Source organism: Nycticebus coucang, chromosome 19 (assembly GCF_027406575.1).
Source record: "Nycticebus coucang isolate mNycCou1 chromosome 19, mNycCou1.pri, whole genome shotgun sequence".
NCBI classification, from domain to species: domain Eukaryota; kingdom Metazoa; phylum Chordata; class Mammalia; order Primates; family Lorisidae; genus Nycticebus; species Nycticebus coucang.
Genome location: NC_069798.1, coordinates 16,379,072 through 16,405,646, shown reverse-complemented (window position 1 = coordinate 16,405,646; position 26,575 = coordinate 16,379,072). Strand labels below are relative to the sequence as shown.

Sequence of the window (26,575 nt, the reverse complement as noted above, 5' to 3'; positions counted from 1 at the left end):
AGCCAGGTCGCACTGATTGCATTTGTTAGGTAAAGTCCCTCTTGCAGTCATGTCTTGCCCCCAGAAGGTGTAAACTTTTGTCTCACACCCATCCTCCTGCTCTCCTTGGTTTCTCCCGTCCTTTACACCACTTGGTGCTGGTGTATATTAGCTCCCACTTTTAGTGAGCACAAAGGTGTTTGGTTTTCCATTCCTGAGCTACTCCCCTTAGGATATGCACCACTTCTTAACCACATATGGACATTCAAGGAGCGCCTGACATTGAAGAAGGCATCAAACATTCGCAAAGAGAACTAAACAAAAACAAACTGTTCTGAGGAGCTAAGAGGACACAAAGGCAATAGAGGGAGGAAAAAATGAGGGGGTGCAAACAAAAATAAACCAAAAAACCGTATAATCATTACCATCAAATAGTTTTCAGAAAACATTACTTTCGGGAAATAAGAATAGGATACAATGAAAAAGTATAATCAGAGTGCAAAGAGTTTGGGGAATTAAATATGTAAAAGTCAAAATTTTAAATACTTAGTGAAACACTTGGAAAACAAAGGTAAATGGCTCTCTTCCAAAAGTCAAAGAAATAGAATAAAGGGGAAAAAAGGAAAGCCAGGGGACCAATGTGTCTAACACCTGAAATTTTAGGAAGAGACAACTGAGAAAATAAAGGGGTAGAAATAAACAAATGATTGATTTAATTTCCCAGAGCTGGAAGATATGAGTTACCCAGCATAGTCTATGTTTCAAAAAATAAACAAAAACAAAAAATGCCAAGGCAAATATCAATTTTAGAATACTGATGTTGAGAAAAATCTTGAGGGACGGGACCTTATCACAAAAGACAAGGAATAAAACTGGAACCATGCCTCCTCCTACCACCACTGAGGCCAAATGACAATAGAGCACTTGATATTCTCGGGCAAAAACAATTTCCCATCTACAACTATACCTACCTAGCCAAGCTCTTAAGCAAATATGAGGGTAGAATAAAGAACTTTTCAGACAAAGACTAAGAAAATATCACCTCTTAAATACCCCTTCTCAAGGAGCTAACTGGAGTTAGTGCTTTCCAAAATCCTTTCTCCGTTAACAAGGTAAAACAAAATTGGAATCCCGGAAGGGAAAGATGGGAAAAATAAATCCTGGAATAACTAGAAAGAGGAAATCCCAGGACACCCTTCCAATGGGCTGGAAGAGCAACTCGAGCAGACTGAAGGAGTTTGAGAATTCCAGGAGAAAAGTCTTCAAGTGGGAGTGGGAGTCAGGAGAATTCTAGTTTATTTAGGATATGAGACTTGTGGAAAACCGTATGAGGAATATTCACACAGCTGTCAGAGGATTTGAGGAAAGTTGGCAAAAGTTTCACAGAATACTAAGCAAAGGAAAAACAAAAAAGACAGTTATAATTTCTGGGAGAAAAGTTGTACAATAAAGGTAAATAGAGTATTCATTTGGCTCAGCAGTAAACAATGTTGACAATTTGCAACAATGTAGACCCTGAGTATGAACTATAAATATGAAAATATTTTAGAAATATGTCCAAAGGAAAGGAAGAAGGGAAGACAGTGAATATAGAAAAGCTTCAGCACCGTAATATGCAATAAGGAGATAGTGTCTAAAATAGATAAATCAAGAATTAGCAATATTAGCAAATTGTGAATGTGTAGGTATGGAAGAGTTAGAGGAACTAGAAATAGTTGCCACTGGACAGAATAGGGGTGGGAGAAGTGGAACAGGGGTGCTGCTGGGTTTCATTTTAAGTCTTTAGTGGTATTAAATTTTTAAAATACGTTCACAGAGATTAATCATAAGTATAAAAATGATACTAGAAAGATGAGTATATAGAAATAGAGAGAGAGACAGGAAGATGGATAGGGAAGTCATGTTTCAATAAACAAGCAAGAATCCTTGTGTTGACCCTGGAAGCCACGAGGAGAGACCCAGGCTGAGGTGCTGTTTTGCCAGAAATGGAAGATGGGCATTGGGAAATCGGGCAGAAAGAAATTGCTTTTTATATTATGTAATAAAGATTCTGGCTTGAACTGAGAGAAAAATAACATTGGAACTGAGGAACATGTACTGACTTCTGAGAGAGGCTGGCAGAAATAAACCTGCAATAGTCATGAGCCAACTTCACATTGCCCAACTGCAGGGGGCCCTGTTTCCATCAAACTCCAGGTTACTGGTGTTCCCTGGAGTGATGCAGGTGTTTGCAGCAACCCTGTGGGTAGACACAAAGATGCAAGATCTAAGTTTTATTTCTTAAACTGTACCTCAACTCTTTTAAATTATAGTTGGTCTTTGTAAATACCTGCCTGTATATAACTGTATCTGATAATTCTTCAGATCTTCAGTGGTGAAGATATGTAGCCCTTGAGAATGACATTGGTGCCTTACTCTAGTCTTGAGAAGATTTGCTTCTAAGACAGACAAACCACAGCCCCCAGGAAGACGTTCTTAAGTCCCCAAGTAATAGTAATAGCATAAGTGTCAGCAAAGCAGACAGAGAGGTTTAGTATTGGGCTTTACAGCCATTTCCTAACAAAAGGGAGAGGTCTTAGATCACTTACATAACTTTACCCAAGCATCTAGATGTTTCTTGAGATGAGAAAGTGGACTAAATACATTGTATGGCCCATTCCAGCTCTGAGTGCTCATCTAGGTGGAAATCATACCCTTACAGACAGTCCTCTGCCCCAGCCACTCCCCTGGGTTACCCCCGGGGCTGGGGTTGGGTGCCATTTCACAACGTTTCATGTTCTGCTCGTGCTGTAGAAGCCACTCTACTGAATGTCTGATTTCCTCTTGTGTGTCTTTTCTTCTAATTTTAAGAAATCCATAGTGAAGAACCAGTCCTAATTCTCCACTTCTGGAATAAGTATTTTGGTGGCAACGGCTGCCATGTGTCATCCTTTGGAGTACCCTCTTTGATACCTCATTCCAGCCGGCAGGTGGCTGCAGAGACTTTACATAAGACAAAGCCAGTATATCAGACAATCTTCCATATCGTGGCTAAAAGAAGTGCTGGGGGTGGGGGCATGGACAAAACACATAGGGCTTCTAAGTTAGCCTGAAACTGAAGCTCTAATCTTTCTGGCTCACACACCCTCTGAGTTTATGGAAGCCCACTTACTATCAAAGCAGCAACTCAGTGACAAGCAGCAATTGTCATTCCCACGTTCCTGGATGAGGGTGATCAGTATTTCTAATTCCAAGGGGAGTGGGGGGTTGTTCTTTTTTTCTCAGCCTTTTCTTCTTCTCAAGTGACACAAAATGGCTCCCTAAACACTACTCAGCATTTCTCCTCTTCACCCTTTTCTCAAAATCCCAAATCCCTAGAATGTTTCTCCTTCACTCTATGTCTGGAGTCATTTTTCACCTTTGCAAATTCATTCAGACCCTCACTCACAACCCAGAACACTTTCCCCAAACCTCACTGGCTGCAGCACTGACTCTGCCCACTGAGTTCCAAGGCACTCACCACTTTAGCTATTGGTCCATAGCACACGTGAAATTTCGTGCCTCCTCTACCATCGTCTTGAATATTAGCGATTCCTCTCTCTGCTATTCTCACCTGATTATAAACACCATGAAGGCAGGGTATGCACCTTCAGCTTCTCAGTCCCTTCTCGCAGTTGGCACCCACCTCAATAAATACTCCCTTCTTTATAATTATCATTGTTATTACTGAATAAGGAATGTCTCAACAGGAGACACTAGCGCAGGTCACACTGGACATGATTAACACCTTACCTTGTCCTCAACTCAGATGATTTTTGTTCAACATTAGTAGTCCTGCAGGTCTGATGACCCTCACTACCACAAACCCAGAGTCCTAGAGTCTGCCTGCTTGACCCTGGCCCGGCATTGGCCAAACAGAGAGGCAGTGTGACTATGGACACCTGATGGAGCTTGGTGGTCAACCACATGGGATCTGGAGCCAAACTCCACTTTGAAACTCTGGGCAAGTTATTTCACCTCTTTGGGCCTTCATTTCTTCCTCTGTAAAATTGCCTTCTCTCCCCCACAAAATGTCTTTTTGTAGCTCTTAACCTCTTTTGTGGTTCTGTGATGGTTTACAATTCATCCTTGATGGTAGAGTTCTGCACAGGACTCTGAGTGGGAACCAGAGAGATGGATGCAAACCTCAGTGGGCCTAGGAGCCAACTCCTAGACCTCCTCATTTGCAAGCTCCACGTGAATGGTTTTGGTTTTGGTCTTAGGCATAATAAAATACTTGTAACAGTAAGTGTGAGGTGTGTACAGGAAGAGAATTGTAACAGTGTGATGGATAAAGATAACCTATCTTGTACCAAGCGCTTCTGGCCAGCTTCCCCTCACCCCGTGGGGAAAGGATGGAGCAGACAGGCTACTCCTGGGAGAAACCCAGCCCTTGAGCATCGTAAGGGCTGTAATTTGCACATTGAATAAATTTTCTTTCCTGGGATTAAGATTTATGCATATATTGAGTGATCACACCTCCTCACCCCCGCCACCCGGGGCCTGTGAGCTTCACTGCACACTTGGTACTCAGGGAAAGAGGGAGGCTGGTGAGAATGTGATCAATCTCTCTGCAGGCAGCCCTGTCACTGGGAGCCACTCTTACTGACTTCCATATCAAGGTGACACAAGAGAAGTGGCACTGGAAGATAGCTGTGCACTCCAAAATCACAGTGTTCATCTAAGAGTCTGCCAACCATTTGGTAGGCTGGGTGCGGTGGCTCACACCTATAGATTAGCCTGAGCTCACACCAAGATTAGCCTGAGCAAGAGCAAGACCCCATCTCTACTAAAAGTAGGAAACTAGCTGGGCATTGTGGCAGGAGCCTGGAGTTCCAGCTACTTGGGAGGCTGAGGCCGAGGATCCCTTAAGCCAAGGAGTTTGAGGTTGTTGTGAGCTGGACAGACCGCTGAGGCCATGGGATTCTAGCCTGGGCAACAGTGTGAGACTGTCTCAAAAAAAAAAAAAAAAAATGCTACTTCAATGATATGATCATCAGTTATTTGTTCAACTAGCCCAGAAAGAAGCTTATATTCAGCTCGGGGACAAGGAAAGAGTAGGAGAGGAAGCAGTGACTTCTCTCTCTCACACACGCACAGAATGATAGAGAAAGGAGACGGTGGAAGAGGAGAAAGAAAACGGAGGGACAGAGAGAGAATGAAAATTTAAAGAACTAGAAAGGATACAAAACAGAATACACCCTCGGCAGCCACACCCACCCGTGACAAGCCATGCAGCAGCCGTGTCCGTGGAAGCCATTGATGGCTTTATCCTGCAGCAAGACAGCAGACCCAGACTCTGCCTCTACCCTGCAACCCCACTCTGTCCTGAAGGTGCCCGCGAGGCTATGTTTTCATGAACTGCCTCGGCAATTTAAAAGTCGCTGGTTAGGAAGCCGAGACATTCACAGGTTCGGACGTGAAGCTTGGTCCTTAAAATGAATTGGAAGCATCTGGCTGTTGTGCTGTCCGTAGGTAATGATGCGGCCGCGTCACACACCCAGATGTGATTCTACATTTCTGCAGCTGTTCTGGTGGGAGTTTCAGCGCCCCAGACATCTGCTGCTGGGACTCTGTGGTATAATTCTCACTCCATCTCTCCAGGCTCTTATTCTTTTCTCAGAAAATATACTTTCTTTCCACTCAGAATTTTTCTATTTTCCAAAGGAGTATTCCCAGCAAAAGGGATCCCTACCAAATTCTATGGAACATGGAAGAGAAATTCATATCGTCTTCAAAATCCACAGGCAGAGGGTGTGACGCTAATTAGCAATAAGAGGTTTGATGAGACAGAACATTAGAACCAGGCAAAGAACTCATGGTTTGTTGCAAATTTAGAAGAAATGGTTCTGATGAAGTCATTTCTGTACATTAAACAGAATGGGCACTGTGTTTAACATTAACTTCTGTGTGTTAAACATAAAGGAAATACCTTTAAATTCGAAATGTTTATCTCCAGCATACTTGTTAGCATCATCAAATTGCATGCATAAAGCTCTCTCAGTACTGAGTATTTAGCAGATAAAAAACTCTTCCGAAGTGTGCTTCCCCATACATTTTAGATAATATAAATTCACATAATAGTTTTGAAGATCAACTAGAAATTCAAGGTCATAAAATATTGATGCACTTTGACCCAGTAATTTCTGGGAATATATCCTAAAGAGATTATCTTATTTATGGAAACGGGTTATGTCTAAAGATGCTTATCATGGTATTAATTACAGTGAAACTTGGAATTGATCTGTTGTCCCCCAATACAGAAATAGTTACGTTAATATGGTGTCTCTACTTCCATAGGATACATGGAAAATCAACTGGGGGGACTGACTTGGTCCAGCTGCTCAGGCAGCAATTAAAAAGATATTTACTAAAGCTAATGGCAACATCGAAAATATTTCTGACATATATTAAGTGAAAAAGGCACTTGCAAAGTTGTTTGTACATTATGCTTAGGATCATATCAAAACTTGGCATTTGAAAACAACTTGAAGTAATTGCTCCAAAACAACCATAGCTATTGTGTTTGAGCACTAAATTGATGGGCAATTTTCTTCTTTTGCCTACTTTGCTAATGATTTGTGAAGCAGTTATATTACTTGAATCAATAAAAATTCAAAGAAAAGTGGGTCCTTATAGTATAGGCAAGACATGGAATCCGAGGAGGCAAGGGGTGTTTTAAAAAATAAAAATAAATAAAGCAAGACCCATTGAGTCTCAGGCATGTTATCAAACAAAATCTAGAACTAGCAGACTTCAAATAGAGGCCTGTTTCCCCTTTGCAACTACAGATTTCTCCCTATTTTATCCGGCATTTTAAGGAACCCAAATTGAAATTAACTCAAGATTCTGATTTTTACCTGACAACTGGAAATCTAGTGACCGATTATGAAAAAACTAACCCAGCTTTGCAGGAAGGCTCATGAATAACCACATATGGAGAAAATTATTTCCCTTAATTTCAGTGATTGAAAAAGCTTGGAACAAGGTGCTTCGCTTTGGTTCCGAAATGTAACTTTTCCAAAGCCCACAAAGCAGGTGAAGGGTGAATATAACACGGTGTCTCAATGTACCCAAAGGCCTTTGCCAACTTCTTATTAAACCTGAAAGAAAGCACAGACTCAAGCTAATATTGCTTTGGGCTGGCTTTTTTTTTTTTTTAACCCTCCTCTCAAATTTTAAAATAGTGTAATTGATTTTTTAATATCCAAAAATAAATCGTGCAATTTCTTAGCATTTTGGAGGACAGCTTTAATCTGTAAGGGGAAAGGGATGATTGAGTGATAGTAAACTGATTCATCTCAGGATTTCTCAGGAAACTGCCGACCCAGCATCCCAGCCCTCACGCACACACCATTATAATTCTTTGATTTCCTGTCACTGCGGACAGTTTAAAAACTGAGAGTAAATAGGAGACATGGAAAATCAATGTGAGGTGCTGAATTGTTCCAGCTGCTGCAGCTCTGTTAATTACATCATATTTTTATGGAGACATTCGGCTGGGTCTTGCCAAGTGCCGGCATCTGGAGCCATTGCCTGCCATCCTGCTGGGGGAAGCTCTGCTCCCCAAGCATCTCGGTTAACTGCAAAAGGACAAGCTACCCCAGGAAAGCAGCTTGTACAGACCAACTCTCTGAGGCAAAATCCGGACGATCCTAGTGCCTTCCGTTACCATAGCGATGAGAGGTGCTGGGAGCTGGAGAGGGGCCCCTCCAGGGTAGGAGGCAGGTTAGTCTGCGCGCACAGTGTGCGTCCAAGGAAAATGAAAGTCTGTTCGACTTGGATGGCCGGGCCTGGGTGGGCTAAGTGCGAGAGAGCTGAGAAGAGATGAGCGGCTGCAGGGAGCAGGCAGAGAGAAACTAGGAGAGGACAGGGCTCAATGCTTTGTGAATTGGCGGCCCCGGGGAGCCACAGCGGATTTTCAAGACGAAGTCCTCTGAGCACCAAGCGGCGAGGCAGTCAAGTGACGCACAAACTTCATGCATTGTTTCAAGAAAGACCCTTTCACATTTCCTCATAATTTAGACTTTCCCAAAGTCCTTTCTGGTTTCCCTTCCTCCTTTCCATCCCATTGTCCTGCCTTTTTCTTCTCTTATATCCTTCTGGAAGTTTCCACCGAGTCCCCATGTTTCTTCCCAGCTTTATGGGTGCCAGGGCCAGCTTCTTCATCCAGCGTCTCTGCCTCAGCGCGGCTCACTCTCTTTCCCTCTTTAAGCTTTTCCCCCTTCAGCACCTCACTTTTATTTCTTGCTATTTTTTCTCATAAAGAGCACAAAGAGCTGGATGAAAGAAAACTCCGGGGTTATCAAAGACGCCCTTAGATGTTTCTGACCCTTCAGTCCCTCCGCCACCTCCTGCCAGCGACAAGGGTGTCTGCCTTAGACGTCAGCTCAGCCCAGACCTCTTATTTTCAAATCCTCCGTTCCTCAGAGAGGGTTCAAGGGCTCCATTTCAATTGTAAGACACCTATTCTCCTATTCTCTCCCCACCCCTGAAATAAAACCTTACACTTTTTAATGCAAAATGCAGGTACAGTAGATGAAATAGACACACATGGGATATGTATTACTTAAGTGTAAAACATGTTGACGTGCTGATACTACCGTTTTAACATAAATTTAATATGAAGTGTAAGTTTAAAAACTTATAGATGTTAACACATACAGAACTTGTGCCAACCAAGTAAACTTCTCTGTGCAGATTTCAGGATAAAGATTCCCCTAGTTTGTAGGAACTATATCGTGGAGCAGGAACACGGAAGGCCGACCACACCGTGAACTTGCGCCTGCGCAGGACCGTCCATGGAAAATCACAGGCTGGCACAGGAGTGAAAGGCCTGTTCAGCGCCTGCAGGGACTCCTCTTTCTGCAGGGTGATTACATTAGTGCAATAGTAAGGGCAGCCTGTACTATGGCAGAGATGCTTTTAGCTCTTGTTTTAAGGTCCTGATGTTTTCCTTCAGTGTCTTTTCAATGAGAGGAACTTGAGCACTTCCTAAATATCATGAGTGATGTAAGTTTTCTTCTCTTCATGCAAGAGTCCAGGTCAGTTTGATTAAGGGGGGGGTCTCTTAAAATTGCAAAGCCAGCTTTCAACAAACTCTTATCATTTACAGCTGTTTGAGCAAATCTGCTGATTCCAGAAGCTGCTCTCAGGTTGAAATCGTTATCTGTAACCGCACCCCCAATTCCTAATTTTTGTATTCATTGAAATAGCTTCATTTTCATGATTGACCAACTTTATAGAGATAATTGTTATAAATTTGAAATAAAATATATGCTAGTAAATTCTCATTTACTTGGTTGTATGCACATATACTGAGGTTTCCGTTTAGATTTCATTTGAAAAGAAATGTATAGCTGAGAACCACTGGTTTCCCCACTGCCCCACCCCCCTGCTCCCTATCGCAGATCGAGCCCACACCTGTGCCCTGCCTCCCCACTGATCACTCTTGCTTTTCCAGAATGTTCTCTGCTCCTTTGTCTCCTCATTTCAAACTCAATCCCATGACGCTTTTCCTAAACGGCTGGCCATTCTGCTGTGAGTTGGTGCAATCACACTAAGGCGGTGGTATCTGAAAATGATTGAAGGGAGTTACCACTGGATTGGGGGCCGGATTTACGTCTTGCCCTGAACTCCTCACTCACAGTGAAATTTTAGGTACTTTTCCTTTCAGAAGAGCCTGTCAGAGACAGCCGTGGTCAGTCGCATACCTTTCAAAGTTATTTCCCAAATTCCCATCCGAGGACACCAGCTCCCTTGTAAAGGGCTTCTAAAAAGGCAGATTCCTTGGACCCAATCTGAATGCGCAGGACTCCTCAAACTACGGCCGAGGGACACAGCGGTGGTGTGATTGTATTTGTTCCTGTTTTTTTAATTTCAAAATAAGATATGTGCAGTGTGCATAGGAATTTGTTCATAGTTTTTTTTTTAAACTATAGTCCGGCCCTCCAACCGTCTGAGGGACAGTGAACTGGCCCCCTGTTTTAAAAGTTTGAGGACCCCTGCTGGAGGCTGATGCTGTCTTTTAGCAAGCTCCTCAAATAACTCTGCACCTTGAAGTTCAAGGGTCCCAGCCACCGCCTTACACGTCTGTGTAGAAGGCCAGGACTGAGTAGGGGACCCTGCCTCTGCCTCTGCCTCTGGGGGAAGATGCCAGGTACAGGCAGGCCTGGGGTAGAGCGGTCTACAGGCAAGAGGACAAACACCCAGAGAAAGGACATAATACCTAGTGAGCACTTCAAAAAGGAAAAGAAAAATATGTCATGTTCCCTCTTCTCCAGCTCCAAATTAATCAGTCAGCAGCAGGGGGAGCAGAGGCAGGTTGGGGAAATCTGAACCTCAGAGGCAGCCCAGCTTCTGGCACAGCCTGGAGGGTACAGCTGCAGGAAAGGGAGGGCGGTGCCGGGCAGTAAATGGAGACAGAGCCATCGGCCCTGGGGCCAGGTGGAGGTATCAAACCCTGCTCTGTCTGCCCACGGGAAAAGGATTGTCGAGATTCTCTTCCTTTTCAACACTTCTCCCAGGAAGGCCTGGAATTCCTGAAAGGCCCAGGCAGACAGCGCTTGAGCTGGACAAGCAGGGTCCCTGCACTGACACCACCTCAAGTCTGTTGTCTGTACCTCTGTGCTTCCTTAGTACAAACCCACTCTGCTCTCCAAAAGAGTAACTAGGACACTTCGTTTTTATTCCACTTGCATCTCATTTGTCTTCAGTAGGTTCTTCCATAATCTCATCATTATTACTATGGCCCTCGGAGGACAGCTGACTCGCATTAATCAGCCGAGCCCCTCATCGCTCACCAGATTCTTTACACTTTTACCATGCCCTGGGGCATCCTAACTTACTTGAAAAATTAATAAACCTCCCCCCTCTTATCTTACCTTATTAATGTCTGTCTTTGTAACCCATTATCCCCGCATATCATCAGAGATCACTGGAGGGTGCGATGATCACCAGCTTGCTCCCCTAATTCTGTCCTAAAACTAGAACACGCCCCCTCCCTGAATGGCCAGAAAGAAAATGGCCTTTGTGGGCCAGCAGGGTGTTTGTTTCCCAGCTCAGATGGCACCGTGGACCACAGGCAGGAGAATTCTTATGCTTCAACTAAAGGCTATTAAGGCCCATTAAGTTGTTCTTTCCTCCTTCACATCCCTCTCCCCCTCTCTTGTGCACCCTAGTAAATCTGACTCATTAGCTTTAGATGTTTTGAAATACTGGTACATTAATCACTTGTGTTTGCACACTGTTTATGTGGGTTGTTGGTCATGGTCTGTAGTTATACTGGCTGTCTCCCTTGCTTACTTAAAGGTACAATCCAATTGAAAATAAAGATTTTTGCAGGTTTGCTCATTACAAACAGTGTCGGCAGCTGGTGAGTGTCTTTTGCAATTCATCAGAGGCCTCCCAGACCACCTGCTCTCAGCATCCTGCAAACAGCTGGCTCTGGGTAAGTACCGTGAGCTATTACCTTATACAACAAATAAATAAATAAATGGATGGGTAGACAAATAAATAAATAAATTGAATTGTTGGCCCTAAGTCATTGCTTCTTGATGAGAAAAATCTATTTTATAAAAGGGAAAAAATTGTGTCTACTCCAAACCTTTGTGGTTATATTTAAATGAAAAAAAAAGAAGGAAAGGAGGTGCAACCCCTCAAAACTTGGAGTGCAAATATTTTGTCATTGGAATTAACAAGGCAGTCAAGGAAAGAATGCTGTGACCGGCTGGCAATGCGGTTTGGTATAAAACGTGAGAGGAGAGGGGATTAAATTTTATTTAATTGCCTGCTGGGGATTTTCTTTCTTTGTTTTTTCTTTCTTTCTTTTTGTTTTTTTTTTCCTCTCTCTCTGAAAATGCCATTGGGAAGCTGTGTGGAGCTTCAGCTAAGGCCACCAGATGTCCCAGGATTAAGAAGCCAATCCCTGTGTGTGAGGTTGTCACCATCTTAGTTTGTTTTGGTGGCTTTTGCCCCAATGTGGGGGCCCTGAGAATGACTCTCTGAGTGACTGTGCCTTGATCTGGTCCCTGGAGAAAGGCTGGGAACGGTGAGAGCAGGAACCAGTGGTGGGCACACAGCTGCAGCGTTTACAAGGAGGAAGAACATGGTTAGAGAGTAGATAAGTCCTTGGCTACACTGTGGCAGAACATGACAATACAAAACTAAAAACCAGGTGGAGGTCGGAGGAAATAGATGCTCAGCAGGGTCATTTTTTTTTTTTTTTGTAGAGACAGAATCTCACTGTACCGCCCTCGGGTAGAGTGCCGTGGCGTCACACGGCTCACAGCAACCTCTAACTCTTGGGCTTACGTGATTCTCTTGCCTCAGCCTCCCGAGCAGCTGGGACTACAGGCGCCCGCCACAACGCCCAGCTATTTTTTTGTTGCAGTTTGGCCGGGGCTGGGTTTGAACCCGCCATCCTCGGCATATGGGGCCAGCGCCCTACTCACTGAGCCACAGGCGCCGCCCTCAGCAGGGTCATTTTGAGACACTTCTGAAGTTTTTCACAGACAGCCAGAGACTTCTCCGAGGTCTACTTGGAAGCTTCTTACAATTCGGAGCTGGACCTTATAAATATCACCCAGTACAACTGTTAAAGAAAAAGTTACTCGTGACACTTATTAAAGAATGGCAAGGCAGACTTTATTCAATGGGGCTAATACAACAGGATTTTGCAGTAGAGAAGAGAGATTGGGCTCAACTCTGAATACAAGGACAAGAAGGAATTTATAGCTAAGGAGCAAGGTGGAAGTTAAAGGACAGAAAATTACTTAGAGGAAACCTCAGGGGTCTGAAGGATTCTGCATAAACCGACCTAACAGGATTCTTGCAACTTGGGTTGGGGGGAGGTGATGAGGAATCTGATCAGATACTGAGAGTGATCAGATATCAAGGGTGTGGGATTCTGTCTAACCTGACTTACCAGGATTCTTGCTAAACTTCTTCAGTATATGGAAGGGAATGAATATGGAAGTCCAGAGGTCAGGGCCTAGTTCGATTAAGAACAGCCTGATCAGAGATTGGTCAGGCAGAGAACCTTTATCATCCCCTAGAGCAGTGATTTTTCAACTGGGGTGCCATGAGAGGATCTTAAGCGTGCTGTGAAATTTTTTAAAGACCATTAATTAAATTATTTTTAAAAGAAGTTCAAAGCACAGTAGTATATTCTCTTTTTCACTCTTTTATTTGATCAACATAATTTAAGTATGCCATGGAAGTTTAAATAGGTTCAAGTGTGCTATGAGATAAAAAAAAAAGTTGAAAAACACTACCCTGGAATGATTCATCTGGTCTTCATGGATTGATCAAAATTTAGCTATGTCTTGTTGCCTTGTGTAAACTGGAAGGGAATTCCAGCATCAGACAGGTACTTAACCTGACTCACTGTTTATGAACTTTGTCAGTCACATGCCCCAGGGAAGGGCTCAGAATAGATATTTTTATCTTACAGCTGGTTAACTTATAATAATTGTTGCAACTTTTCTTTTTTACCACTTGTTTTCTTAGTAAAAGTGTTTATGGATTGAGTTAACAGGAGAAAATACGTTACATTTTACTAAATTGAAAAGATGGGAAAATGAAAATAAATCTACATTCCGAAATTGACTTAATTCTTCACAAACCTTGCTATTAACAACCCGGCTACTCTGTGCGGCTGAGAACCTAGCATCGACATCAGCACAGACTCCCAGAATCAGAATCTACATTTTAACATTTAAGATCCCCAGGTGACTTGTTTGCACATTAGGTTGACAAGCTCCTTGCCCTCTTCTGTGCCCTTGATTCTTTAAGGTCAAAAATATCTGATGTAGATTGCCAGCAGCCACATCAATACTAAGGTGTTCATAAGAATTTGAATAAGACCATGCAGACCAAGCGATTTCTTCGCCAGGTCTTTGGAGAGGCAGCACAATGTGGTAGAAAGGAAAGAACAAACTTAGGGGCAGAAAAATCTGGGTTTGACTTTCTGATTCTGCAACTTCGTAGAAGCCTGACTTTGGGCTAGTCACTCTTCTGAGGCTGAGTTTCCTCAGAATGGAGAGAGTAGCAACTCCGATGCCTACCTTCAGGGCGGTTTCAGAAATAAAGCAGATCCTTTATGTATACATACCAACCTCTAAAACGTGTTACACGTGTACAATTAAATTGTAGTAGTGCTAGTAGTAAGTAGGGAGGGATGTTGGAACTGGATTGCCCACCAGCTGAAGGAGAATAAGGACCCACCGGGTGGTAGGTAAAAAGGCCTGGCAAGCTGCAGTGCTGCAGCTTTTATCAAGTTCAATGGTGAGAGTGGATGCACTGGCTGGCGCAATAGCCCTGGCCCTTAACATAAGGGATTTGATAAATAATAAGAATTGAGTTGCTGTTGCTAAGGACCATTGATTTATTAAGGAGAGATTATAGCACTGAATGATTATTTAATAATTCAAGCAAACTACAGGCGATTGCACTAATGTACACAGCTATGATTTAACAATAAAAAAAAGAAAAGAGAAAAAATAATAATAATTCAAGCAAACTTATGGAAGCTAGAGGGCCTTCTGGGCAACATTTAAGGAAATGCTGGTTTCAGGGAGCCAGTGGACAGACAGAATGACCAGGCTCCATAGGTGCTTGTCAGAGCTTCAGAGAAATTCGAATCATCACCCTGGAAGGTTTCCAATGCTGAGAGTCGAGGGCCTAATAGGGAAACTCTAAGACTCTGAGACTTGGAATGAGATATCTGAGGAACCCAGTTGAGAATTTTTAGTTCCCAGATTCCCCTGGGCCCTCCGGGTTTGCAGAAGAGGCCCACTCCCCTTTGTTAGAATAGCGCCCTGCAGCTCCCGGAAGATCATTCAGAGGCCTCTGCCTGAAGCAGATGTCTATACTAGTGTGTCAGAGGTCCCCAGGTTTGATTTCTGACGACGAGGACTCACAAGACTCAGAGCACAGACATACTCGCAGCTGTGATTTATTACAGAAGGATACAGAACAAGATCACAAAGGGAAGGACACTTGGAGTGACATCTTGGGGAAACCAGACACACGCTTCCAAGGATCTTCTCCCGGAGAGGTCACACAAGACACACCTAATTCTCCCAGCAATGAGTTGTGACAAAACGGGGGAAAGAAATATTGCCAAGCAGGGAAACTCATTACAGACTCGGCGCTCAGAGTTTTAATTGGAGATTGGTCCTATAGGCAGCCTCTACCTGGCTTATACCAAAATTCCAGACTCCCAGAAAGAAACCATGTCATTTCAGCATAAACCAGATTGTTTGTACAAACAGTTTTGGCACCCAGAGCCATTTTATCCATTCTAGAATGGTAGGAACTTTCCCAGAATCCAAGTTCCAAAATGCCTGTCAAGGGTCAACCTTATAACCAGGACTTTCAAAGACTTAACGGCCAGGCCTGCTGTATTAAGTCTTTTCCACACTATCAGTTATAATTTTTGTGTAAAAAATCACCTCAAGACTTAATGGCTTAAAACAACAAATATCTATTTGCTCACAATTCTGTGGGTTAGTATTTGTGACTGGGCTGAGCTGGAGCAGTTTGTCAGCACCCCTGGTGCTGTTGGCAGGGTTCTCCCCTGAGCTGGCCATTAACTGGTTCTCAGGCTGGGGTCAGCATGTCCCTGGAGGCCTCCTCGCACATCTGGCATTTGGCTGGGGCTGTCCAGGACATCTCCGCTTTCCTCCACGTGACCTCACCACATGGCAAAGCTCACAGCATGGCCAGTGGGTTCCCAAGAGGGGGAAAATAGAACTTGCATGATCTTTTTGAGGACTCAGTTTACACATCTCACAGCATCACTTCTAGCTCTCCTCTACCCATTGAAGCAAGTTATGTGGTCAGCCCAGGGGCAACAGGGTAGAAAAATAGACTCTCACAGGGTCTTGACAACAAAGAACAAGAGGAATTTGGTGCCGTATTTTGCACGTTATTGCAGTGCTTGTGCTAGTCATCCATGTTTTGCCCCTTGGCTCCAACCTAGCCTCCCTTACTCTGTTTTGTAACCCTGCAGCTAGACTTTGTAACCATCCCTGTCTTTTCCCATGGAATATTTCCCAATATTTTTATCAATAGAGAACAATGGAATGACACTGCAAGGCCACAGCCACAAGAAGGAGCTTCTCTTACTGGTTCCATTGTGTGTGTGCGTGTTTTGCTTTTTGGTTTTGTTTTTTGTTTTTTATTTCTTTTGGTTCTGGCTACCAACAGATCTGCATGCAGGAGGCCTTGAATACTTAACCTCACCAGCTCTTGTGGACCAGCTCCAGCCTTCCTGCACCTTCCAGCAATTTCCTCCACCACCCAGTGGGCTACTTCCTGCAGACCAACTCCATCTGTGCCTTCAAGTAGGTTCCTTCACCACAAACACACTGTGTGTTCCCATGGCAACCACACCCTCTCCAAGGAGGTCTCAGCCTCAAGCAAAGAGGATGGAGGAGATATCCCTGCTGAGTTCTAAGTCCCTTCCTTATACCCTCTTCAGTAGTAGCTGCCTTCCACAGGTGCTGTAGTTATAGTCCTTAAAATCCTTTTTTACCGCTGTTTGTAGTTAAATACATTTTAATTCTCTGAATTAAATTTTCTCTGTTCAAATTACTGATGTGGTTTGTGTCTCCTGATTGGACCCCGATTGATGCCACACCTTAAAAGATAATGCTTGCCAACACTGCCCCTAAGAAACAGACAAATAACAAGGTAAACTTTCAACACACCCTCACTAGGGATGCTAAGAGGACAGGGGCTATACCTCAAAGGAGCTGCTCTAACTAATATGTGCCCACAGGAGTTGGGAAATGGACACTGAGAAGTGGGGCCCTGGGACACAAAGTTGGACAAAGGAGAGTTAATCGGTGTGGGAACATTCTCCCAGGATACACAAGTCTGAGCAAATGCTCAGAGACAGTAGTAAAACACTGCTGGAGTGGCTCTGAGAAACTTAGAAAATAAGATGCCCTCACTAAATGGCTCAATGAATAGAAATGCCAAAACTGATACAGCAAATGCAAATTAGAAGTGCAAAAAATGACAAGACAGTAAATATAAAACAATACCATAGACCAGAGAAATGGTAAAATTCAGTGCCATGATCAAAATTTTAAAGAGTGCAGGGCTAGTGATGGCCATAATATCCCCCATTTAATTCACCACTGTAGCCCCTACTAAAACCTTCTTGATCATGGTGGATGACAGTGGACTGGTAAACATCTAACAACAGGTTTTCCAGGGGTTAGAGGAGGTTTGTTATAGAACAGTCACCAATTTCCAGGGTATGATGCTCCCACAGTGGATTTAACAACCAGTTCACAGGACTCTTGGAAATTTTTTTTTCTTTTTTTTTTTTTTTCACTTTCTCTATACATATACATGTGTTTATTTGGTTTCCACTTTTTGCCTTCACAAAATTAAAAAGGCTTAAAATTTAATAACAATAACAATGTTTAAGATAAGGACTAGAAACAAAAACCTCATAAAGAATGAAGGAAGACAAATACATTCAGAAGGCTTGCTGTCTGTAGCTCAACCAGCTAAGGCGCCAGCCACATACACTAAAGCTGGCGGGTTCGAATACAGTCCAGGCCTGCCAAACAACAATGACAACTACAACCAAAAAATAGGCAGGCGTTGTGGGGGGCACCTGCAGTCCTAGCTACTGGGGAGGCTGAGGCAAGAGAATCGCGTAAGCCCAGGAGTTGGAAGTTGCTGTAAGCTGTCATGCCATGGCACCCTATGCAGGGCAACAGCTTGAGGCTCTGTCTCAAATAATAATAATAATATTAATAACAATAATAAATAAAGATACATTTGGAAAAGAAATCAGATGATTGCTGCAAGGAAATATTGAGCAATAATAATGCAAGAAAGTAACATTCATTTTTAATTGTCAGATAAAGTATGTCTATCATAGTGCTTTGACTCTGAGGTTGTTGTTAGCTGTCTATTTTTTGAGACTTAAAAAAAATAATAAGAAGAGGTTAACTGATGACTCCACACTGAATCTCAGATTCAAAGCATTCTATAATAGACATACTCTTATTTGCCAATGCGAATGTTACTTTCTTTGCACTATTATTATTATTATTGCTTAATATTTTGATGTAGCAATTGTCTGATTCCTTTTCTGAATGTGTTTATGTTCATTCGTTCTTTATGAAGTTTTTGTTTCTAGTCCTTATCTTAAACATTGTTGTTGTTGTTATCAAGTTTTAAGCCTTTTTAATTTTGTGAAGGCAAAAAAATGGAAACCTAATAAACACATGTATATGTAAAAATAAAAAAATAGTAATTATCCGATAAAAGAATGTCTCTCATAGAATGCTTTGACTCTGAGGTTCAATATTAAGTCATCAGTTAACTTCTTTTTTCCCCAAAGTCCCAAAAAATAGACAACTAATATTTATAAATAAAAATAGAAGATCATTTCAAAGCACAGATCATGACAAATCTTATAGACAATAGAAAAACAAGAAATACTTCAAAATCATTCTACTTCATCTGGATACACCTGATATTAAAATTGGAAAAAATATATTATTATAAGGGGAAATGACAAACATTTCAGTTATAAGTGAGGATGCAATATCCTAAACAACATATTAACAAGTTGAATTAAAAATTATTGTTCAAATAATGTACTTTGGTCAAAATTAAATCCAATTTATGTGAGAATTAGTCACTATTTTCTTTTCTTTTCCTTTCCCTCACCCCCTCCCTCCTTCTCTCTCTGTCTGCTCTCCCTTTCCACCACCGTGTCATTAATTGTCATTAATTGTCCTTATATCAAAGTTGAATACATAGGATTCATGCGTCTCCATTCCTATGATGCTTCAATAAGAATGTGTTCCACCTCCATCCAGATTAATACAAATTGTGCAAAATTTCCACTTTTTTTAATGGCTGAATAGTATTCCATGGTATCCATATACTACAGCTTGTCATTCCTGGGTGGAGGGGCATTTAGTCTATTTCCACATTTTAGCAATTGTAAATTGAGCTGTGATAAACAGTCTACTACAAGTGTCTTTATAATAAAAGGTTTTTTTCTTTCTGGATAGATGCCCACTAATGGGATTGCAGGATCAAACCAGAGATCTAGGTTGAATTCTTTGAGGTTTCTCGATACTTCCTTCCAAAAAGGTTGTATTAGTTTGCAGTCCCCCCAGCAGTGTAAAAGTGTTCCTTTTTCTCCACATCTGCACCAGCATCTGCAGTTTTGAGATTTTGTGATATGGGCCATTCTCATTGGGGTTAGATGATATCTCAGGGTGGTTTTCATTTGCATTTCTCTAATAATTAGGGATGATGAGCATTTTTTTATATGTTTTTTGGCCATTCGTCTGTCTTCTTTAGAGAAGGTTCTGTTCATCTCTCTTCCCCATTGATGTATAGGATTGTTGGCCTTTATTATGTGGATTAATTTAAGTTCTCTATGAATCCTAGTTATTAAGCTTTTGTCTGATTCAAAATATGCAAATATCCTTTACCATTGGGTAGGCTGTCTATTTGCTTTGGTTGTTGTCTCCTTGGCTGTACAGAAGCTTTTCAGTTTAATTAAATCCCATTTGTTTATTATTGTTTTTGTTGCAATTGCCATGGCAGTCTTCTTCATGAAGTCTTTCCGCAGGCTTATATCTTCCAGTGTTTTTCCTATGCTTTCTTTGAGGATTTTTATCGTTTCATGCTTTAAATTTAAGTCCTTTATCCATCTTGAATCAACTTTTGTGTGTGGAGAAAGGTGTGGGTCCAGTTTCAGGCTTTTACATGTGGATATCCAGTTGTCCCAGCACCATTTATTGAATAGGGAGTCTTTCCCCCACTGTACATTCTTGTTTGGTTTATCAAAGATTACCCAATGAAGTATTTCCATATCCTGATTCTCTCCCTCCTCCTTTAAATTCTCTGGACTTGCACAAGTTAGCTGTCTCAAAATCTGAAAATCGAAAAGCAACAGTGGAACCTCCAGAAAATTCTATTGAAAACTTGATAACTCATTTACTGGGACTAGAAAGATTACCACATATGACTATACAAAAAGAGAGGCCAAGATTACAAACTACTTTCTGTACTCCAGTAGTTCCTGAATGACCCTCTTCCTCCAAAGCTGTAGCAAAAGTAAGACAGCCAAAACTTTCCAACTCTTTGAGTCTTCAGACGACTTGTGTAGACAAATGTTGAGAAAAAAAGAAAAAATTCTAGTTCTTGCAAGCTGGAACAAAATAGTTCAAAATGGATTTGGAGCAATGCTGGCAAATATAAATGGGATTCTAGACCACCATCTCTAAAAAGTTCATACACAACAAAACAACTGATTGTAACTTATGATGATTTTAAGAATTCCAAAAGTTCCATTTTAAATCCATGCCAAGAACTCTCATCTAAGCCTACTACTGCCCAAACAACTCAATGGCTAGTTAAAATGGTCTTAACAAGATGTCTGCCACCAAGGTCTCCAATGCCAGTTTCACCTGTACCTCTCTTTTCCTGACAATCTAAAGGAAGAAATTAAAATACCAAGGACGAAAAAAAACTCTACCAAAAAAATATAGTATTGAATAGACCATTCTATATTCAGAAATTAAACTGTTTATCACCTTCATTTATTCTAAGGATAAGTACTCAACCATTGAGCAAAAATAACTTCTTTGATACATCTCAGTGTGAGCAACTCCAAGAAGCTCAGCTAAGATATAATTCATTATTCTGAGATAAAAGTATTAAAGAAATCAAAAAGGAATCACACAAAACAATTGCTTGTTGTATATGGGAGTAGAACTTGTGAAAATCACCACTGTTTATAAATCCAAGGGCTGCTATACTGACATGTTTGAAAATCTTTTGCATGTTATGTTTCAAAGAAATGTTTTACTTAGTAAACTATTCAAAAGATTTTTTTTATAGTGTTTCCCAGTATAATTCCATCATTGATAAATGGTGTAACTGGAAAAAAAAAATGACTCCTGGAAATTTAACAGCAGCTCTCACAGGCCAGCATGGGCCTGCTTCAGTCATGAACTGCCACAGTCTCAACCAAGCAGAAGGTTCAATTCAGTTAAGCAGTTGCTGTTCCAGATGTGTCTTTACTAGGCTTGAATGTAGCCCCTCCAAAACTCAGGTGTTACCTATCTAATGGTTTCAAGCAATGGGGCCTTTAAGAGGTAATTAGTCCATGAGGGTGTCTCCCTCATGAATGGGATTAAGGCCCTCATGAAACAGGCTTCACACAATGCTTGGCTGGCTTGTCTTTCTGCAATTCCTTTCCTCCAGAAGATGCTGCGGTAAGACGCCATCTTTGAAGCAAAGAACACCCTTGAGCAGATAATTGATACTGACAATTCCTTGATTTGTCAGCCTCCAGAACTGTGAGAAAATAAAGTTCTATTCTTTATAAGTTGCCCAGTTGGTGGTATATTGTTGTAACAGTACAAAACAGACTAAGACAATAATCTTCAGCATAACCCCAAAGATTGAGTTGGCTAACTTTACATCTCCATTCCTATGACAAGGAAGGGTCAGAATACTGTTCACACGTCCATGGGATGGTTAACAGTATGTGGTTATAACCTGCCCCTTGGGCCTCATAAACTCTCTGTTGACTCCTCTGTGGACCTCTGTCATAACATGGTCCAAAGGGATTTGGACATTCTGGACATTTCTAGATCGTCATATTGGTCCACAATATCAATGACATCTTGTTAATCAGACTGGATTTGTAAAAAGTGGTAAATGCTTCAGAGTATCTTAGTAAGAGACATGAGTTCCAGATGAGAAGATAAGCCCTGAGAAGATTCAGCACCTTTTATATCAAGGAAGATTTTAGGAATTTAGCAGATGAGAGCAAGTTAGGCCATCCCTTCCAAAACAAAAGTCAAATTTTTTGTATCTTATGCCTTTTTAAAAATTATCATTATGCAAGTATAATCAACACTGCAGTGTGGGCCAGAAGATACATCCAAATATGTTTGAGAGGAAATAAAAAACATCACGTATAGTTCTTGACATAGTATGTCCCATTGGGAACTACCTTGTCCATCAGGCAACAGAATAAATCCAATGACTAGCTGATGTAAGGGCGTAAAGGCTTAGCCCTGATTCAATTTGGGATAATTCTGAAAATGCCTCCCCCTCATGCCAGAAATTCTCCTCCAGCAATTCATGGAAAATCAGTGGAGGACCCCAAGGCAAATGCATCACAGGTCAGCCCCTGTTGTACCCATCACTGCCTTCCCCACTTCTGCAGAGATGCATCAGGAGCTCTCCCAATATACTATCTGCTCATAACTCTTCATCTCAGAGTCTCTTTCCAAGGGACTCAGTATGAAACAGCATCCACTGGAACTCTGAAAGTCACTCTGTCCTTTTTTGCTTCTCTGTCTTTATTTCTTGTTGTCAGTATTGTTGTTACTATTCAAAGCTTCCTGCTAAGATTTCTTCTGAAGGGAAAACAATGGCCAAAGCGGAATTAGTCAGTGTCTCGCTGATTGAAAGGATTCCTCAGCCTCATTGCCTTGTAACAAATCATTGCCTGCTAAAGCCCACCTGAAGTTGAGACTTTGCTACAAAGTCCAGGATGGAAAATATGTGATCTTTTCACATGCTTACTGGCAGTACCTTCTAGCTTACTTTTAAGATGTGTTCTAAGGTTACATTCATAAGAAAATGAGAACGATCAAAGAATCATAATTATTTAATCAACTAAATTAGTTAATTAAACAACCAACTAAATAAATAAACTTAATCAATTAATGATGTCAGCCCTGAGTAGAGAGTAAGAAACAGTGGTTTCATGTGTGGTATATATTTGCAGAACTCTTCTGGAAATTATATAAGGCTAAGTAGGAGGGATGAACGTGAGCAGAAAGAAAATCCTGGGGTAAAATCCATAGCTATGACAGAATTGGGGGTTTTAGAGAGGAGAGGCCTTTTTCCCAGAGCACAACTGATGGGTTAGAAGCCAGGCGAAACAGTTCTTTCATAAAAAACATGGTGCTGCACATATTGAATCCATGTGACTGTCCAAATCAGAAGACTTGTGCCTCTTTGACCTCACCACAGGCACTGACCAGGTCAGTATAGAATTCAGACAGAACTGGGATAACCAGATGTAGAGTCTTCTGAGACTGTGGTAACTTATGACTGCCTAGGAGCAGGAAGGCTTACAGGATCACAAACAGAGGAAAATCAATCCTGCTTATGATCCGAGGGAATCAGCTAAAACTGAAAGCACTTAGGACTCTCTGAAAATCCAAAGAGATGACTATTACAAAATAATGTATAAAAGTCTATGACAGTCCCAGACAAGCTATTAAAATATAATATAACATAAAAAGCAGATCTTATACACACTATATGTATATGTGCATGTGGAGGGTAAGTGTAGTTTGGGAAATAACTTTGCAAAAAAAATCTACACATCTGCAGGACGCTCTGTGGGAGGAAAAGCTCTTGCCAGCCGAGAGCCCTCTTGCCAGCACGGGTGCCATCAGATCCATCCCTCACCCTTCCTCTGCTCAGGCCTTAGTTCAAAGGGCTGCCTTTTCTCAGCTCCTCCATCAGCTTCCTTGGGCAGGAGTTAGCCAGTGGGAGGCACTGCTAGGAGATTAAAGAGTAGGAGAAAAAATAAACTGGGGTGGTTTGTCCCCTCCCTCTGTGCCTAAGGCAGATCTCAGTAGAGACTGTGTTTTCTCCATGGGTCCAGTTGCCACTGGAAAAGCCCTTAAGCTTCTGGCTTCTGCCCGATGATGCCAGCTGCTGGCACCGTATCACCATCTCCTGCCTGACCCTCTGTCCTAGGTGGAGGGGATTCCCATTGCTGCTGGCTCTGGGTTGTCTCACATGCCCTGTTGGCCTCTCAGGCTTGTTCACCACCCAAGCACTAAATTCCCTCTGTTTAAAAGATTCAAATGGTTTTATTTCCTCTTTAGACACTAACTATGCCAAAAACCAAAAAAAAAAAAAAATTATGGAAGGATAAAAAAAAAGATTTAATTACTGGAAAGACCCATTGGGCTGCAGCTCCTTCATCTGTACTCCATCCTTCATCTGTACCCTCCTCAAGCAGTTCATGGCTGAGCCAGAAATGTAAACAATGACCATCGGGCCTCCAGGTCAAGATGGATGGGGAGGATTCAGACAATTGCTAGGTCAATAGTAGAGGGAAACACTCCAAAAAGTACGTGTTCCCAACAAGTAGCTGGCTAGGATACAAATGTCCCTATCCGAAGATGACCGACATGATACCTGAACAATAACCCTATAACAATAGCAAAAGCAAAAACAAGAAAGGGAAATACTAGGTAATGAATTAGGAACTCATTATTCAGCCTAAGAAACCAAAGAAGTTTTTAGAGATCAGCTATTCTGCATTCCCAACATAATCAAAGAAAGGAAATGAAAGATGATGGGATAAACACACTGGCATGAAAAGGGAATTATTAACAGAAGAGTTAAGTAAAGAATATCTGAGACAAATAATAGCATAGAATTTAAGATGATATTAAAAGCAGAATTAAATCTATAGAATTATAATGACATAGAGCATTGGTTTGCAAAAATCACCCAGAATGAACAGGGGAAAAATTAAAAGATGAAAGCAGTTGGATGGATGATTGATGTGGCTGACCAGTACTGGAGAGCTAATGCTACATAAATAACTGTGGTGCCTGAAGGAAATGTTAAAAGTAACAAACAGCATTAAAATTCATGATAGAAGAAAATCTCTGTGAAATGAAGTGAGAAAGAAAAGAAACTCCTAATCTAAGGAATGCAAGCCCCTTTTAATTGTCAGCCCCAGGGAGGCATTGCAATGTGACAGCAGTCTAAGTCTCACTCCCCCTTGAGCTAAATAATGACCTCCTGAGGCTACTTGCTACGTGAGCTCTAGCCTACCTGATGCAAAGTAACCATAAAATGCCACACTCTGGACACCATAACTCATACCCTGTAGTTTAACAGTGTGCAAGCCAATTACTAACCAGTGTTATTTCCCTAAACCATTGACAATCCCTGTCAAAAAACTTTGCATCAGCCCCACTCCTTGTCCTCTTTTGTCTTTAAAAATCTGCTCATGGTGGTGCTTGTGGCTCTAAGGAGTAGGGCACCGGCTGCATATGCTGGAGATGGTGGGTTCAAACCCAGCCCTGGCCAAAAACTGCAAAAAAAAAAAAAAATCTGCTTGTAATAAAGGCCAAGGGGCACACTCCCCAAGACGACCTGGGCTTCAGTCCTCAGTTTGGGTCCAAATAAACTCTCTATATTAATTTTGCTTTCGTTTCTTTCTTTGGATCAAAAGAAGGAAGATTTGTTATCTAGAGCTCAGAGGGCTCACTCTGTATCAGCAAAAACCATCATCATCATCTGGAAAAGGAGATTCAGGCAAGTTGTTTAATTTCAAATGTGAAGAAGGCACATACTAAGCATTCAGGCAGAAGTAATCCATTATTGCAGAAGAAAGAAATGAGACACATCTGGGATGTGGGATGGTAAAGAGGAGTGGAGCAAGATCTATAGTGAGCCAGAAAACGAAGTGACCCAAACATGGACATTAGCCAAATGACTATACACGTACAATAGCAGAAAGAAAAGACAGTGCAAAACATTCGAGGATCTGGGAGTGTCATCACCTAAGTGCTTTGCCGGGATCAAAGGCTCCTGGCCCCCCAAAACATTCTCCAAACTGGGGGAGAAAAGGCCCCATCCCCATAAAAGTTCTCTGAAAAGTTCTCTGACACGAGGCAGATTGATTGATTAATAGGAAGAAAAGCATACAGATTTATTTTATGTGTATACACAGTAGACTTCAGAATGAAAACTCAGAGACACAGGAGAAATTGTCTATTTTTATTCTCAGGTTCAACAAAGTATGGACATGAAATCACATGTAGTGAGAATAAGATGGAGTCATTCAGGCTAGGGCGGAGACAACACAGCTGGTCTGGCTGGTATAGGTCTTACCTGACCTTCACCTCATGTCTCCCATTCTTGCTGCAACTTTAGCTTTAACCTGAAAGTCTATATCTTGCGTAGTTTAGGGGAATTGATTTGGGAAGTTAACTTTTGAAATGGAATGTTGTTTTGGGTCATGAGTTATGCAGATTATTATCGTCCAAGATAAACATTAACATGATTTTTTTCCTTTGAATTTTTGTGTATAAAACTGTGATTTTGGAAATAGAAGAATAGAGCAGTCTTGGAGAAGCTACTCTCACTGTTCTCCAAAATCCTGGCCTTCTGACAAATAAAATTAGGTTGACCTATCCCTGTCTCTGCACATTGGCTGACAGTGACAGGAGGCCAGACCCTCTTCTTCTGGTAACAGACAGCTGTGTAGAGAAATATTACTGGACATGAAGAGAATGATCTAATGCTGATGGGCTGAGCAGGGGGACCCAGCCAGGCCTGTCTATCTAGATCCTCCGTGGCCTCTCTGAGCAACATTACTTCCTTTTGGGTGTGCAGCGGGACCCTCTCTGGAATGGGGGTCTTACACACAAACAAGTAGGCCCAATAATTACCACAGAGCCAATGTCTCCATAGAATAACTTTAGGGTTTAAGGCTGGCTATGGGAGTAGGTGTTACCAA

The 26,575-nt window shown here is 41.8% G+C and overlaps 1 pseudogene; it reads left to right on the top strand.

Annotated features, from left to right (window-relative positions):
* The first annotated feature begins 7,414 nt into the window (after positions 1 to 7,414).
* LOC128571675 (protein FAM217A-like) lies at positions 7,415 to 20,701 on the top strand (annotated as a pseudogene).
* Positions 20,702 to 26,575: the final 5,874 nt, after the last annotated feature.